The sequence below is a fragment of the Ranitomeya imitator genome, chromosome 3 (genome assembly GCF_032444005.1).
Source record: "Ranitomeya imitator isolate aRanImi1 chromosome 3, aRanImi1.pri, whole genome shotgun sequence".
NCBI lineage: Eukaryota > Metazoa > Chordata > Amphibia > Anura > Dendrobatidae > Ranitomeya > Ranitomeya imitator.
In genome coordinates this window covers 118,031,596-118,046,653 of record NC_091284.1, presented here as the reverse complement: position 1 = coordinate 118,046,653, position 15,058 = coordinate 118,031,596, and the positions used below count along the sequence as shown (strand labels likewise).

The window sequence follows — 15,058 nt, the reverse complement described above, 5'->3', positions numbered from 1 at the left end:
CTCGGTCTCTTCACCTTTTAACCATTATCTCAAAACTATACAACCATCTGATGGCAACGCTGTCTTCCCCCAAACCAACTTATTTGCTCTCTTGGGAAAAAGAACTATCGTAAATATATCCCTATCTGACACAGAAGTGGGCTCTATACTATCTAATTCCCGCAAAGAATCTCCAATAATGCATTTTAGACGTAAAGCTACAGTGTGCTAAATATCCCCATGAATTTTAGGTGTAGTATAGACTTAAAATAGATATCAGAAAAAAGGGGGAGAGACAGTCCACTGCTAAAAGGTACAACTTTTATTATAATATAAACAAGACACATATGAGATCAGAACCTGATAGGAGTAATTACATAATAGATGTTGACTGATGAGAAGGAAAAATTACCATCACCCAGACGTTATTGTCTGCAGAGGGTGCATTGTGCAAACACATGCAGGTTATACCTTATTAGCAACTTACCACCGAACCGCTCTCTGCTGCTTCTCAGTGGGGGATTGCAGCCCTCTGAGTCCCATAGTGGATTAATGATAAAGCAGTCAGCGACTCTTTAAGGTACCGTTACACTAAACGACTTACCAACGATCACCACCAGTGATACGACCTGGCCGTGATCATTGGTAAGTCGTTGTGTGGTCGCTGGGGAGCTGTCACACAGACAGCTCTCTACAGCGACCAACGATCAGGGGAACGACTTCGGCATCGTTGAAACTGTGTTCAACGATGCCGAAGTCCCCCTGCAGCACCCGGGTAACCAGGGTAAACATCGGGTTACTAAGTGCAGGGCCGCGCTTAGTAACCCAATATTTACCCTGGTTACCATTGTAAAAGTAAAAAAAAAAAACAGTACATACTCACATTCCGATGTCTGTCACGCACCCCGCCGTCAGCTTCCCGCACTGACTGTGTCAGCTCCGGCCGCAAAGCAGAGCACCGCTGTGGGGGACGTGACAGACATCAGAATGTGAGTATGTACTGTTTTTTTTTTTTTTTTTTTTTTTTACTTTTACAATGGCAACCAGGGTAAATATCTGGTTACTAAGCGTGGCCCTGCGCTTAGTAACCCGATATTTACCCTGGTTACAAGTGAACACATCGCTGGATCGGCGTCACACACGCCGATCCAGCGATGACAGTGGGTGATCAGCGACCAAAAAAAGGTCCTGATCATTCCCCACGACCAACGATCTCCCAGCAGGGGCCTGATCGTTGGTCGCTGTCACACGTAACGAGATCGTTAGCGGGATCGTTGCTATGTCACAAAAAGCGTGACGTTGCAACGATATCGTTATGTGTGAAGGTACCTTTATGTGGCTTGTTTACCCTGTCTCTTTACATTTGGGTCTGCACTGGTCTCTATCACATCTGGGTGATGGTTATTTTTTCTCCTCATCATTCAACATCTATTATGTAATTACTCCTAACGGGTTCTGATCTCATATGTGTCTTGTTTATATTATAATAAAGTTGTACCTTTTAGTAGTGGACTGTCTCTCCTCCTTTTTTCTACTATCTAATTCCCATAGTTTCTCCAGATGCACTTTTTGGACAATAAAACTTGTATAAAATCTTGTCTCGTTCTAGAACCCCAGAACTTTTACACCACTTTGGTTTGTCAGAAACTAACTTATGTTGGAGATGTAGAACACACCCTTTCCCATATCTTTGGGTTTGCCCTAAAATAATAAAATTTTGGGAGGAGATTATATTGACCTTACAAAAGTTAGGCTTAATTACTCATACTCTAACCCTGTCAGAAGTTTTGCTATCCTGTCCATCAAAAAACACAACGTGGTAGCACTCCTACTAGGAGCCGCTAAACGCCTGATCTCACTTCACTGAAAGCAAGAAACACCTCCACTAATAATAATAATCATTATTTTTAAATGACTCCAACATATTCCGCAGCGCTTTACAGTTCGCACACATTATCATCGCTGTCCCCGATGGGGCTCACAATTTAAATTCCTTATCAGTATGTCTTTGGAATGTGGGAGGAAACCGGAGAACCCGGAGGAAACCCATTCATTTAGGATGGACACTAAAAATCATCCTGATTTTTTTTCTTTGAGTAACTCCCAACTTGGAGAATCATACTCCCACAATTCCTCAAAATATGGAATCACTGGACCACCATGTCCCCAACCTAAATAAACCAACTAGTGATGAGCGAGTATACTCATTGCTCGGGTGGCCTCCAAGTATTTGTGACTGCTCGGAGATTGTTTTCCTTGCCACAGCTGCATGATTTGCGGCTACTAGACAGCTTGATTACATGTGAGGATTGCCTAGCAACCAGGCAACCCCCACATGTACTCAGGCTGGCTAGCAGCCGTAAATCATGCAGCTGCATCAACAAAAGCTAAATCTGCGAGCTGTCACAAATACTCTGAGACCACCCAAGCGTGCTCGGGAAAACCCGAGCAACGAGTATACTCGCTCATCACTAGTAGCAAAGCAAGACCTCCCAACGCCTAGCCCACAGTTTTTGACTCCAAATAACCTTTATTATGTTGATCACTATTTAAATCCTGCATCACAACACTACACATATAAGACAATCCAGCCTGTTGAAATTTTAACCTTTGATTCTTTTTCTTCCTCTAAGTACAAATTTGTTCTGGTATTGTGTTAATTATTCATGACAATATATTAACATTTATTGTATTCCACTTATTAGTCACCCTGTTTTTGTATTCACTAATGTTTATAAAGTAAAAATAATTATAAAAAAAATATCTGTAAAGTGGACATCCCATAACCCTGCTGTTCTGTTTAGATTTCACATACACTTGTACTGTTCCCGGTCATTTTTGACCGTCCTTATAAAATAATCATTTTTAGCTAATCTAAGTGGTTTTTTTAAAACAGTTTTTGCACTATTATATTGCTTGTGAAGATGGTTGTTCAAATACCAGAAAAAAAAATAAATAGAAAGCTTGTTTTATATTTTTTTTTATATCCAAAAGGGAACATGGTATTTTTTCGATTTTTGTAAAAATTGATTATTTTTGCAGATAAAAAAAAAATCTTGATCTAAATGTTAACTATAAGTAATAATATCAAACATTATGTAGATATACTTTTTTCAAAGGCAAAAAAAAAAAAAAAAAGCTTTTTTCTCTATAAAATGGCAAAAAACGTTGTTTTTTATACACTTATACTGTTCCCAGTCATTTTTGACCGGACCTAACATCCTCGTCTGTATCGGAGTCATTTATAAACTCCTCCAATTCAGCTTGGGTGAAGTGTCTTCTTCTCATGCTGTAAGGCATCACTGTTGAATGAAAAAATAAAATATATCCATAAACAATGAATGACAAAAAAAAAATCAAAACAATTTCGCAACAATACACACAATAACGTCCCGTCACACATTGAGATATGCCCTGTGATTATGGTGCTGGAGCGTCGCAAACAAAAATGAGGCATGCACTCATTCTATCACAGCAGTGAGAATATGTACTCATAAGCAGACATTGAGTCTACACAACCCTAATGCTAACCCCCTATCATCCATTTTATCACAGCAGTGAGAATATTGAATAATTTTAGAATAAAAGAATAATTTATCTGTAACATACCTGTAAAAATGGGACTTCAGAGCTCTGACGTCTGAACCTCTGCTCACTCTGTGTTGTCTCCAGCTGAACTGAAACTCTACACTGCTATGTTATCTGTCTACAGATAAGATCAGAGCAGACACCACCCTGCAGCAGGAAAAAGCTCACAGTACAACACTTTATGTGAATTCTGCTTAGGACAGCATTGCACAGTGTAATACTGTACAACCAGCAAACACATGGAAAATCAGAAAATCATGATTTACAATATGAAATGTTGACAACTGAATGGAACTAGATCTATATGAACAGCAGGGTAAATAAAAACCAGTGAAATAAATTGCGCATAGCTATACTGGAAGCGAATCCGTCGGCTGTATCGCAACTTGAAAATGTTGGTATGTGTAAATCTTTTCTGACCAAAAGTAGTCAGATACATTGATAAATAGTAGTAGATGCAATATATAGTTCAAAATGAGGTGATAGCACCTTTATTTTTGTCAAAAATTGTCTGGAGAGCTGAATAAAGGCCTATCGGTCATTTTTGACCGAACAGTACAAGTGTAAAAAAAATTGTACCAAATAAACAAAAATTAAAAAAAAAAAAAATTTCCCACAGAGAGTACCCCCCTAATGACGAAAAGTCAGGGAGCCTCAAGTCTCAGAATCACACGCTGAATTTTTATAACATTATAGAATTTCAAAAACGGTCATTTTTGACCTAACAGAACAGCAGAGCGAAAAAAGTGGAGCAGTAAATAAACTACGTGACTTTTTAAATCTAAGAGATGCCAATACGGTCGCATGAATTCAACGTGAATGGACATTTATTTATTTTTTTTCCTTGACTGCATATTGTTGACCAGTCATAAGCAGGAGGCATCATCCATGGGTCAAAAAAGGAACCCATGCATGATGTCTGAGATAGTCAAACTCCTCACTGATCTGTCCTCTGGAACCTACGGTGATTACAGTGGGGCAGGGGAATAGAGCAGATCTGTGCGTCATTACAATGTATTTCAGTATCTACAGCTCTCATATCTCAGCACTGCACTGCCCCACTTTCCCTTCTCCGGCACTGACAGTGCCGTGGGATGAGCGCTCCAGATACAGAGGCGTTTGTAATGGCGCACACCTCTGTTTACTCCCCTCCCACACTTGCAATTCAAGTAAATGACAAGCAGTGAGATCTGCGAGGAAATCATTTCTGCTTATGATTGGGCAGTGTCATCCAGGGTAAAAAGTAAACCACTCCCAGAGGTGAATCTAGTCTTGGTTTTTATTTTTCTCCTTCGCCTCATTGGGGGACACAGACCGTGGGTGTATGCTGCTGCCAATAGGAGGCTGACACTAAGTGATACAAAAAAAGTTAGCTCCTCCCCTGCAGTATATACCCTCCTGCTGGCTCTCAGCTAACCAGTTCTTGCTTAGTGTCTGTAGGAGGCACATGGGTCTGTTTCAGACCCCAACGTTTTTATTTTATTGTTTACTTTTCTGTAAATTTTTATTTTTTAATTAACGGAGTGAAGGGGGCGACGGTTCCTTTCAAGGTTCCGATCTCCCCCGAACCATCAACAGGCGAGTATACCTCCCCGTACCCTTTCCTGCGACGTGGGAAGCCATGCCTGAGCTCTCTTCAGGGGCGACGGTTCCTTTCATGGTCCTGATCTCCCCACACCAGCAGCAGGCGACCACATGGAGTGTCGCCTCCATGTTTCCTCTCCTGGAGCCAGGCCTAATGCCGGACAACTGGCCCTGTCCACCCGGACTGAACTCCGTGGCTGTACAGAGGCCCCTCTCTATGGCGTCCGAGCAGCCCCCACTGTCCCACCACTGTGAAAGCGGATGGCACAAGGAGGCGGACGGGTCCTCTCCACCTCCCTAACAAAGGGATGATGGATTGAGGCTTATCCCTGCACCGTCCACGCTGCACAGAACAGCGCTGAAACCCACATCCGCGGCGGCTCCATGCCGGGACGCACACCAATGGTGAGTGGATCCATCTTCAGTGGGATATTCACATGCTGACAGGCAGCCTCAGCCACTTCCCTGTGGCCCACCTCTCTGAGGTAACGCTCTGGATGGCTGCAAAAATTTAGTCCCCGGCTTCGGCCGATTTGTAGGCCGCATCCTGGAAGTCTTGCCTGGAACGCCCCGCTGGTGTCGCCCGCCGGCTACAGAAATTTAGGCCCCGGCTTGGGCCTATTCAACATCGTGTCTGTGGCTCCGCCCCCCAAATTGGCGCTTCTCGCTCTCTGCGAGATTTTATCAACTCTGCAGCTCCCGGTGGCCATCTTGGTCCACCCGGCCAGCTCACACTGGGGTGACAGTATTTTTGCATTAAAGGGGCACATCGACTCTACATCAGTACCCGGGTAAGGAAGTACCTGGTCTTAAAGGCACATGACCAGTATTTCCTGGTCTTAAAAGCACATGACCAGTATTCCCTGGTCTTAAAGGCGCATGACCAGTATTCTCTGGTCTTAAAGGTGCATGACCAGTATTCTCTGGTCTTAAAGGCATATGGCCAGTATTCCCAGTCTTAAAGGCGCATGACCAGTATTCCCTGGTCTTAAAGGCATATGGCCAGTATTCCCTGGTCTTAAAGCAGCATGACCAGTATTCCCTGGTCTTAAAGGTGCATGACCAGTATTCTCTGGTCTTAAAGGTGCATGACCAGTATTCCCTGGTCTTAAAGGTGCATGACCAGTATTCTCTGGTCTTAAAGGCGCATGACCAGTATTCCCTGGTCTTAAAGGCGCATGACCAGTATTCTCTGGTCTTAAAGGCGCATGACCAGTATTTCCTGGTCTTAAAGGCGCTTGATCAGTCCGAGGAGCCCTCCGCCGCCGACCCAGCTTTATCCTCTATTTCCCTTAGTGGACTTCTTCACTGACCAATCCATGGTTCTCTGACCAAGAGATTGAATCCCTCTGTGTACCCTCTGTGTTTGGAGTGCTCGCAGGACCAATATACATGGTCCCTATCCTACATGGGAGCCGTCGGCTAGCAGGGGCCGCAAGTATTCTAGAAACGTGCAGGCGTCTAGAAACATACAGGCATCTAGAAAACGGAAGTTTCCTGCTCCCTCACCAATGATTTGATGACAACAAGGCTCTGAATATGGATTGGATGTTGCCTGAGCTTGCCAGAGCTTCAGAGACTAAACTCCCTCGAGAGCATTTGCCATTCAATTCGGATAAGCGATTCACTGGACAGAAGCCTCTACGTGGGATGCCATGCCTGGCCTGTTTTTTAAGGGCGACGGGTCCTTTAAAGGGCACCGATCTCCCCACACCATCAACAGACGAGTACACGGAGTGTCGTCTCCATGTTTCCTCTTCTGCATCCAGGTCTAACGCCAGACAACCTGTCCTGTCCACCTGGAGACCTGTACTCTGTGGACATATAGAGGCACCCTTTTTGGCGTACGAGCTCCCCCCTCTGCATCACCACTATTTAGTGGATGATGCAAGATGGCGGACAATTCCTCTCCACTTCCCTGTTAAGAGGTTGATGGATCGAGGGTTCCTAATTTTTATCTCTGCACCGTGAAAAGAGGAGATGGCAAGAGACTATGACCTGCTGGATGCAGCCGCATATTCTGCCATGGGGCAGATTAACCGGGTAGAATCTCCTGTGGTATTCCTACCAGTATCCCTACCTGATGGGTCATCAATTAAAAATACCACGGACTGTCAGATAGCAAATCTGGTTCGTTCCGTCTTGCGGCTTCGAGTCCAGCGCTCTATCCTCCCTAGCGGCCGCATGGATTGCTAGAGCAATGGTCTCCTGGCTGGAGACCTTAACTACCTTGATTCACACCAGCAACAGCTGGCCAATCAAATCCTTTGAGCGGGAGACTGACAAAGGATTGTATAAGGATTGTCCAGCACAGTCTAGATCTAAGGGATCTTGGTTCCAAACAGGGGAACGAAAAGTAAGATCGACCCTGGACCTCAAACTTCTAACAACCTTTGACATGGTCCTCCTTCTTGGATGGAGTTCCTCCGCTCAGCCATTACTTCAACAGAAAAAGGTGCAGTTTCCGGCATCCATCGACATTCGGGTTGCTTGCCCTCTGCAAAAATTCCTTCGCCTTTCCATTCGTCAACAGCATTTTTAAGTCACAACCTTGTCCTTTGGCCTTGCTTCCGCACCCAGAGTGTTCGCTCGGGTCATGGCGGATGTCATGTTTCTCTTGCACTCTAGAGGCGTGCTCGTCCTGCCCTGTTTGGTCTGTCTAGCTGCCCTTCCAGGACTACGCTGAGTCGTCTATATCTCTTGCCATACCTTATCTCCTGGGCTGGCAGCTACACTTAGACAAGTTCTCCTCATTTCCAGCCCAGCAGATATCCTTTTTGAGGATGATCCTGCACACTTCTAGAAGGATGGTAATTCTTCCTCGAGACAAGGTCATGGCCCTTCAACAGCGAGCTCGCGCAAGGAGAGTTCTGAGGACTTGATTACTCACCCCCTCATTTCATTCGATTTGCTAAGAGAGTTCTGAGGAAAAATGGTGACGACAATGGAAGCGGTTTCCTTCGCTCCGCTCGTTTTCAGCAAGTCAAATAGACTTTCAGACAATAGTCTCTGAGCTCCTTCTTTATCCAGGGCCTTTCTCCCGGTTCAATGGTTATTAGTAACTACCAATGCCAGTCTTCTTCTCCCCATCATTGTTCTGGAGATCCGAACAGTACTTACATCAGGTCCACTGCCTTCTGGCGGGTCACCCTATCCGAATTCAATTGGATAATGCTACGGCGGTGCCTTACGTCAGTCATCTAGCAGGTACCCACGATCAGGCGCCATGACCGAGGTACCTCCCTTTCTCTGATGAGCCGAAGTCTATTATTCGGTGATCTCGGCAGTATATATCCCAGAAGTAGAACTCTGAACGGCAAACAAATTCAGCCGTCAGGGTTCCGCCTCAAGTCGGTGGGAACTTCACCCCGAAGTCTTCCATCAGATCTGTCTTTACTGGAGCTCTCCAGTTGTAGGTGGGATGACATCCAGACTGAAGGCCAATGTACTCGAGTTCGTGGTTCGGCCTCGAGATCCAAGAGCCATCGCTCTCCATTCTCTGGTTCTGCCGTGGTACCAGTTTCCATAACTCCCCTTCCACTGCTTCCGAAAGCCTTTCGGAAGCAGAAAGGGGCCCCAGTGATCCTCAGAGATCCGCACTGACCACGTCCATTTTTTGTTTGCGGAGCTAGTATCTTCTCGCCGTATCGCAGCACAACTGCAAGTAGGGACTTTCTCACAGGGAGTTTTCACACGTAGTTCTTCCCTATCGCATACCGTTACATCATTTGGACCTTATTATTCCTAGGAGCCTTACAGTAGGCTCCTTTTTCATCCGGGCAGACTTTACTATCAGGGAAAGTCGTCCCGTTCTCCTCTGCGATATTCTCACTCTGACGAGTCTTCGGAGCTAGCTTCTCTGCTCTTTCAGACTTTTTTCCCTTATTACCTTCGAGGCAATGTTATCCTCAGGCCATCTCCATCCCTTGTTACCAAGGTGGTACTGTATTACCACTGTTATGAGGGCATAGTTCTTCCCTCATCTCTTTTGGCTCCAGTCCACAAAATGGAATAAGATCCCCCATATTCTGGACGAAGTGAGTGCTCTGAGTAGGTACGTCTTGAGGACAGCGTCCTTCTGAAGGTTGGACATTTTATTTGGGCTTCCTGACGGTAGAGGAAGGCTTCCTAACATTTTCAGGAAGGGTTTAGCCGTTTCATCGACCATGATAACATGGTGAATTCTTTTCACCATCCAGGAGTCCTTCCGTGCTAGATGTCAGCCTATCTCCCTGTCTATCAAGGGTTCTAGGCACCAGGCGTCAGCAAGGCACGCCTGCAAGCTTGCGGATTCGTCCAGTCCGCATGCATTCTTGAAGCACTATAATTCCCACACTTCCACAGATGTGAGTCTGGGCAGGCGGACTCTGCAGGCCACGGTGGCGCACTTGTAAGTAGCGGTTACACAGGGCCTGATCTATTGTTGTCCCCACCCAGGGACTGCTTTGGGACGTCCCACGGTCTGTGTCCCCCAATGAGGCGAAGGAGAAATAGGGATTTTTGTGTACTCACCGTAAAATCCTTTTCTCCGAGCCATTCATTGGGGGACACAGCTCCCACTCTGTTATTAGCTTATGCTTGTTTTTTAGAATATGACATGCTATACGCTCATATATTGTTATTGATCTCCTACTGCTTTTGCACCGAACTGGTTAGCTGAGAGCCAGCAGGAGGGTATATACTGCAGGGGAGGAGCTAACTTTTTTTGTATCACTTAGTGTCAGCCTCCTATTGGCAGCAGCATACACCCACAGTCTGTGTCCCCCAATGAATGGCTCGGAGAAAAGGATTTTACGGTGAGTACACAAAAATCCTTTTTTTTTTTTTTAATTTCTCACTTTCATTATCTTTTAATCAGCTCTGCAGCCAATATACCATAATGTGGCCAGGTTAACACGCCCAAACTTGTGTAAAGTCCACATTAAATGATTGTATGCCATATACCAAATATTAGCGGTTTCCATTGTTGACTAATAAGTGATTTTTTTATTTTTTTTCCCTTTCAGTTTTGAACTGAAGTGATGGACAGGAACATCCTGTATTCTGGTCCTGATGGATGGCTCACTTCTAGATCAAGTCCACTACCTGTTTTTGCAAAAGATTTGACCCTCCCTTGTAGTTTACTCTAGGCACTCTGTAATATTGTGAGCTTGTAGTCCTATAACAAGCAAACGCTGATTCTCATACCCGTGCGATGAAGGAGCTCACTCCTCAGGTGCATTGTGTATATACTGTATTAACAAAGCCCTCTGCTCTTATATTTTCATTGTCCCCAGAGAATCTACGGAGTTCCTCTTTAATTTAAATGTCTCTTTTAGGAAGAAAAAAAATGTCTTGTGATAATTGTGAATTGCAAATACTGTTTTACTTATTTGAAACATGAATTGCTATTTAAAACAGTGATCTCGTTTTTTGGGGGAAGGTACTAGTATCATTAGTACCACAAATCCCATTATACCTGCAAGATATCTAAAGCTCTGTATGAACTGAGGACCTCTATAGCAGAAGTATTCTTATGTTTTATAATCTTAGGTTCTGTTGGTTTATGTCACAATGATGTAAATAATTGCAAATCTTTCGGTTTATGTTATGGTAAGACAATCCAATTTCATTTTGGTCTTGACATTCCAAGTGTTCCTGTGTTATCAGGGCGCTGCCCAACTAACAGCATCTTCCAATATGCCCCCTGAAATCATTGTGGATCCTGTGTAATTAAGATATAAGATCTCAACATATTGTCCTAAATAATGTATATACAATTCTGTTATCAGTCTACATACCAATATCTAGTGCAACATAATATAGGAGATTATGCTGGGATTTGTACTTGGGCAAAACATATTCAGCTACAGAATTAAATAATTTTTTTTAAGCAACAGACAGCCGTGCAATAATCCAGATTAGTGTTGAATTTTTCAAAGCTTAGCGGTGCTGTCCCTTTAAAATATTTCCATAGGATTGCAGAGCTATGAAGTAGCTCACCTTCCCTAGATCTATTGCTTCCTCATTGCCACTGCTTCGATCATTGTTGATATGTTAACCTGTGGTGGTGACATCTCAATGCCAAGGTATGTGATTGGCTGCAGCGGTCACTTGTGCTGCGGTCACTATTTCAACCACAAAGGGGACGCACTGAACCCAGGACGGTGAGAAAATGTTCAGCTTGCTAATTTACAGGTCTGCAATTCTACGGAAAAATAAAATGTAAAAATGGGCAACTCCTTTAAAGGGAACCTGTCACCCCGAAATTCTCGGGTGAGGTAAGCCCACCGGCATCAGGGGCTTATCTACAGCATTCTGTAATGCTGTAGATAAGCCCCCGATGTTACCTGAAAGAGGAGAAAAAGACGTTAGATTATACTCACCCAGGGGCGGTCCCGCTGCTGGTCAGGTCGGATGGGCGTCTCCGGTCCGCTCCGGCGCCTCCCATCTTCATTACAAGACGTCCTCTTCTGATCTTCAGCCAAGGCTCCGGCGCAGGCGTACTTTGCTCTGCCCTGTTGAGGGAAGACAAAGTACTGCAGTGCGCTGGCACCGGGCCTCTGACCTTTCCGGCGCCTGCGCACTGCAGTACTATCCTCTGCCCTCAACAGGGCAGAGCAAAGTACGCCGGAGCCGTGGCTGAAGATCAGAAGAGGACGTCTTGTAATGAAGATGGGAGGTGCCGCAGCGGACCAGAGACGCCCATCCGACCTGACCAGCAGCGGGACCGCCCCTGGGTGAGTATAATCTAACGTCTTTTTCTCCTCTTTCAGGTAACATCGGGGGCTTATCTACAGCATTACACAATGCTGTAGATAAGCCCCTGATGCCGGTGGGCTTACCTCACCCGAGAATTTCGGGGTGACAGGTTCCCTTTAACTGTTTAAAGAGTAATTGTCGTTATAATTTTTATTCCATACATCAACAGTACACATAAAATACAGTAAAAAGTTTCATATTTTCATCAGAAAAGTCTGCTGCTTTTTCCTTCTGGATTGATTTTTTTACTGTCAATTTACAGGTAAAATCTGTATTCTGTGAAGATGGCTTTCCTCATTACTATGATAGGAGAGGACAGTTGGTGCTTATAGAATTCTATGAAGAGTGGAATGAGGAGGAACCAGAGGCAGGCACAGATATTCAGCTGCAAGTTCTCCTGAAATGATCGTTTCAGTTCTCCATAGAACTTTGAGAACCAGCTGTCATCTCCCATCTTTATAAAGGGGTTTTTCCATGAACAGAATATATTTTCATCAATAGATCTTGGAATGAAAATAAGTTCCACAAAAATGTTTTTATGCTGAGATAATTTTATAAATGTGCTCCTTCTGTGTACTGTAAAACTGGGAAAAGAAGCGGTGTGTTCCAAGCGCTGCCAAAAAGGGATTGGAGAATGGACACGATAAGATATTTATTCATACAACACGTTTTGGAGTTGGTTCAACTCCTTCCTCTGAGGAAGGAGTTGATCCAACTCTGAAACGCATTGTATCGATAAATCTCTTATCCTGACGCATGTCCATTCTCTGATCCATTTTTGACAGCGCCTGGAACACACCGCTGCTTTTTCCAGTTTTCCTCACCATCATGGTGTGGGTCTTTGGCCAGAACAGCAGCCTCCCATCGTTCTATCATCATGTTCAAGAGAGTTGTGCCGGGACACAACCTACCCAGATGAGCGTTACTCTCCAGCTGCCTCCTCTCTTGCCTATGCAGTAGCCCCTTTCCTTTCTTTTCTGCTAAGTACTGTGTGATTCTGAGTATATCACAGCTCCGGCCAGGGAAGGAAGCCAAAAAAGAGTATACAGACATTATAGAACGGGATCGCAGCTGATTCTTTCTGTGAGGTAAAGGTTTGGATGCTTGTTTTTAAACATGTTTTATCTCACAGAAAACAGCAACTGTGATCCCGTGCTGTAATGTCTGTATACTCTTTTTTGTTTCCTCCCAGGAGCTGTGATGAGATCAGATCATCTTCCTGTACGGTCAGACACGACCTTTACACAGCACACAGCAGGGGCACATTTATAAGATTGTCTTGGCACAGGAACATTTTTTTTTTTTTTCACATTCATTTGTAGAACTTAAGGTACCTTCACACATAACGATATTGTTAACGATATCGTTGCTACTTGTGACGTAGCAACGATATCGTTAATGAAATCGTTATGTGTGACAGCGACCAACGATCAGGCCCCTGCTGGGAGATCGTTGGTCGCTGAATAAAGTCCAGAACTTTATTTCGTCGCTGGACTCCCTGGAGACATCGCTGGATCGGCGTGTGTGACACCGATCCAGCGATGTCTTCACTGGTAACCAGGGTAAACATCGGGTAACTAAGCGCAGGGCCGCGCTTAGTAACCCGATGTTTACCCTGGTTACCATGTCAAAAGTTAAAAAAAACAAACACTAGATACTTACCTAACGCTGTCTGTCCCCGGCGCTGTGCTCTGCACTCCTCCTGTACTGGCTGTGAGCCGGAAAGCAGAGCGGTGACGTCACCGCTCTGCTTTCCGGCTCACAGACAGTACAGGAGGAGAGCAGAGAAGCAGAGCGCAGCGCTGGAGGACAGACGGCGGTAGGTAAATATGTAGTGTTTGTTTTTTTTACTTTTAGCATGGTAACCAGGGTAAACATCGGGTTACTAAGCGCGGCCCTGCGCTTAGTTACCCGATGTTTACCCTGGTTACCGGCATAGTTGGTCGCTGGAGAGCGGTCTGTGTGACAGCTCTCCAGCGACCAAACAGCGACGCTGCAGCGATCCGGATCGTTGTCGGTATCGCTGCAGCGTCGCTTAATGTGAAGGGGCCTTTAATGTTCCAAGATATATTAATTAAAATCATGGTAAAAGCACCTTTTATTTGTAAAATCTGTATACACTGAAGACAGATTTTATGAATTGAGAGTTTTGACAATGAAAGATTAGTCCAGCAGGAGAGGGGGAAACAGATTTCACTGATTAGATGTATTACCTTTCTTATCTTCATGTGCACTTTTAATTTATGGGGAAAAAATTAATTGATGGTTATGCTCCAAGTTTCTTCATGAGGTAACTGCTAGATTAGGTGTCCGGCTGAAGAGTAAAAAGCAGAACTGTTTAAAAATGGTAATCCAGACCAGACAACAAGTCATGCCCATTTTCTGGTGTACAGCTGATGTTTCTAGGTGGTGAACAAAGGCTGCTTCTATGAGACCCCTCCTGTTCTTCTCACCATTACTTTTAATATGTAAAATTTGAGAACTCAGAAATGTGGACTTTGTATATCTAAACCGTCTGTCCTTGTGACCCAGGCCAGCCAATCACAGCGCTGCTTTCATTTTACCTGAGCAGTTTAAGAAATTAAAGCTGAACACCGGTTGCAGTGGGCAACGTAGCCTGTATTTATTTTGCAGTTTTGAAAAAGTGAAGCCCAGTATGTTGTCTCATTGGGTTGTGTGTCAATTCTGTCATTAATAAGACTTAAGGCCACTATTATTCAAAAACTTGCCCTTAATATCAATAGCAACGAAGAACTCATCATGTGTTTTTTTTTTTTTTTTTAAACTGCTGTGGAAAAATAAGTGAACTGTGACTGGTTGCTATAGGCAACAAGGCAAGTTTAATACAGAGGCCTAGTATTTTTTTTTTGTTACATGCAGGATAACGCTAATGCATAGGGAATTGGGGCGATTGGAATATGGCACCTCTATTGATGTACCGTTTTTATGTTGAGAACTATATGCGAGCCCCATTGACCACCCATATGTGTCAGATCTGCAGGACAAAAGCTGACAAACTACTATGGCTCTCGTGTGCCTTGGAATGGGTTGGGGTATTCCTTGTTGTCACAATTGCTTTCAGTGGCCCCATATTTAAGAAATGTATGATTTTTCAGTATACTTGACTCAGTTGTCAGACTCCATGAATACGTACTGTTTAGTGATG

General features: G+C 44.3%; 1 protein-coding gene across 1 annotated transcript in view; it reads left to right on the top strand.

Moving 5' to 3' along the window:
* PITPNA (phosphatidylinositol transfer protein alpha) overlaps positions 1–10,554 on the top strand; it is an 88,557-nt gene extending 78,003 nt beyond the window's left edge. The window contains exon 12 of the mRNA XM_069761338.1: positions 10,158–10,554. The gene's annotated coding sequence lies outside the window, so the exon portion shown is untranslated. The remainder of the gene's footprint in view (positions 1–10,157) is intronic.
* Positions 10,555–15,058: the final 4,504 nt, after the last annotated feature.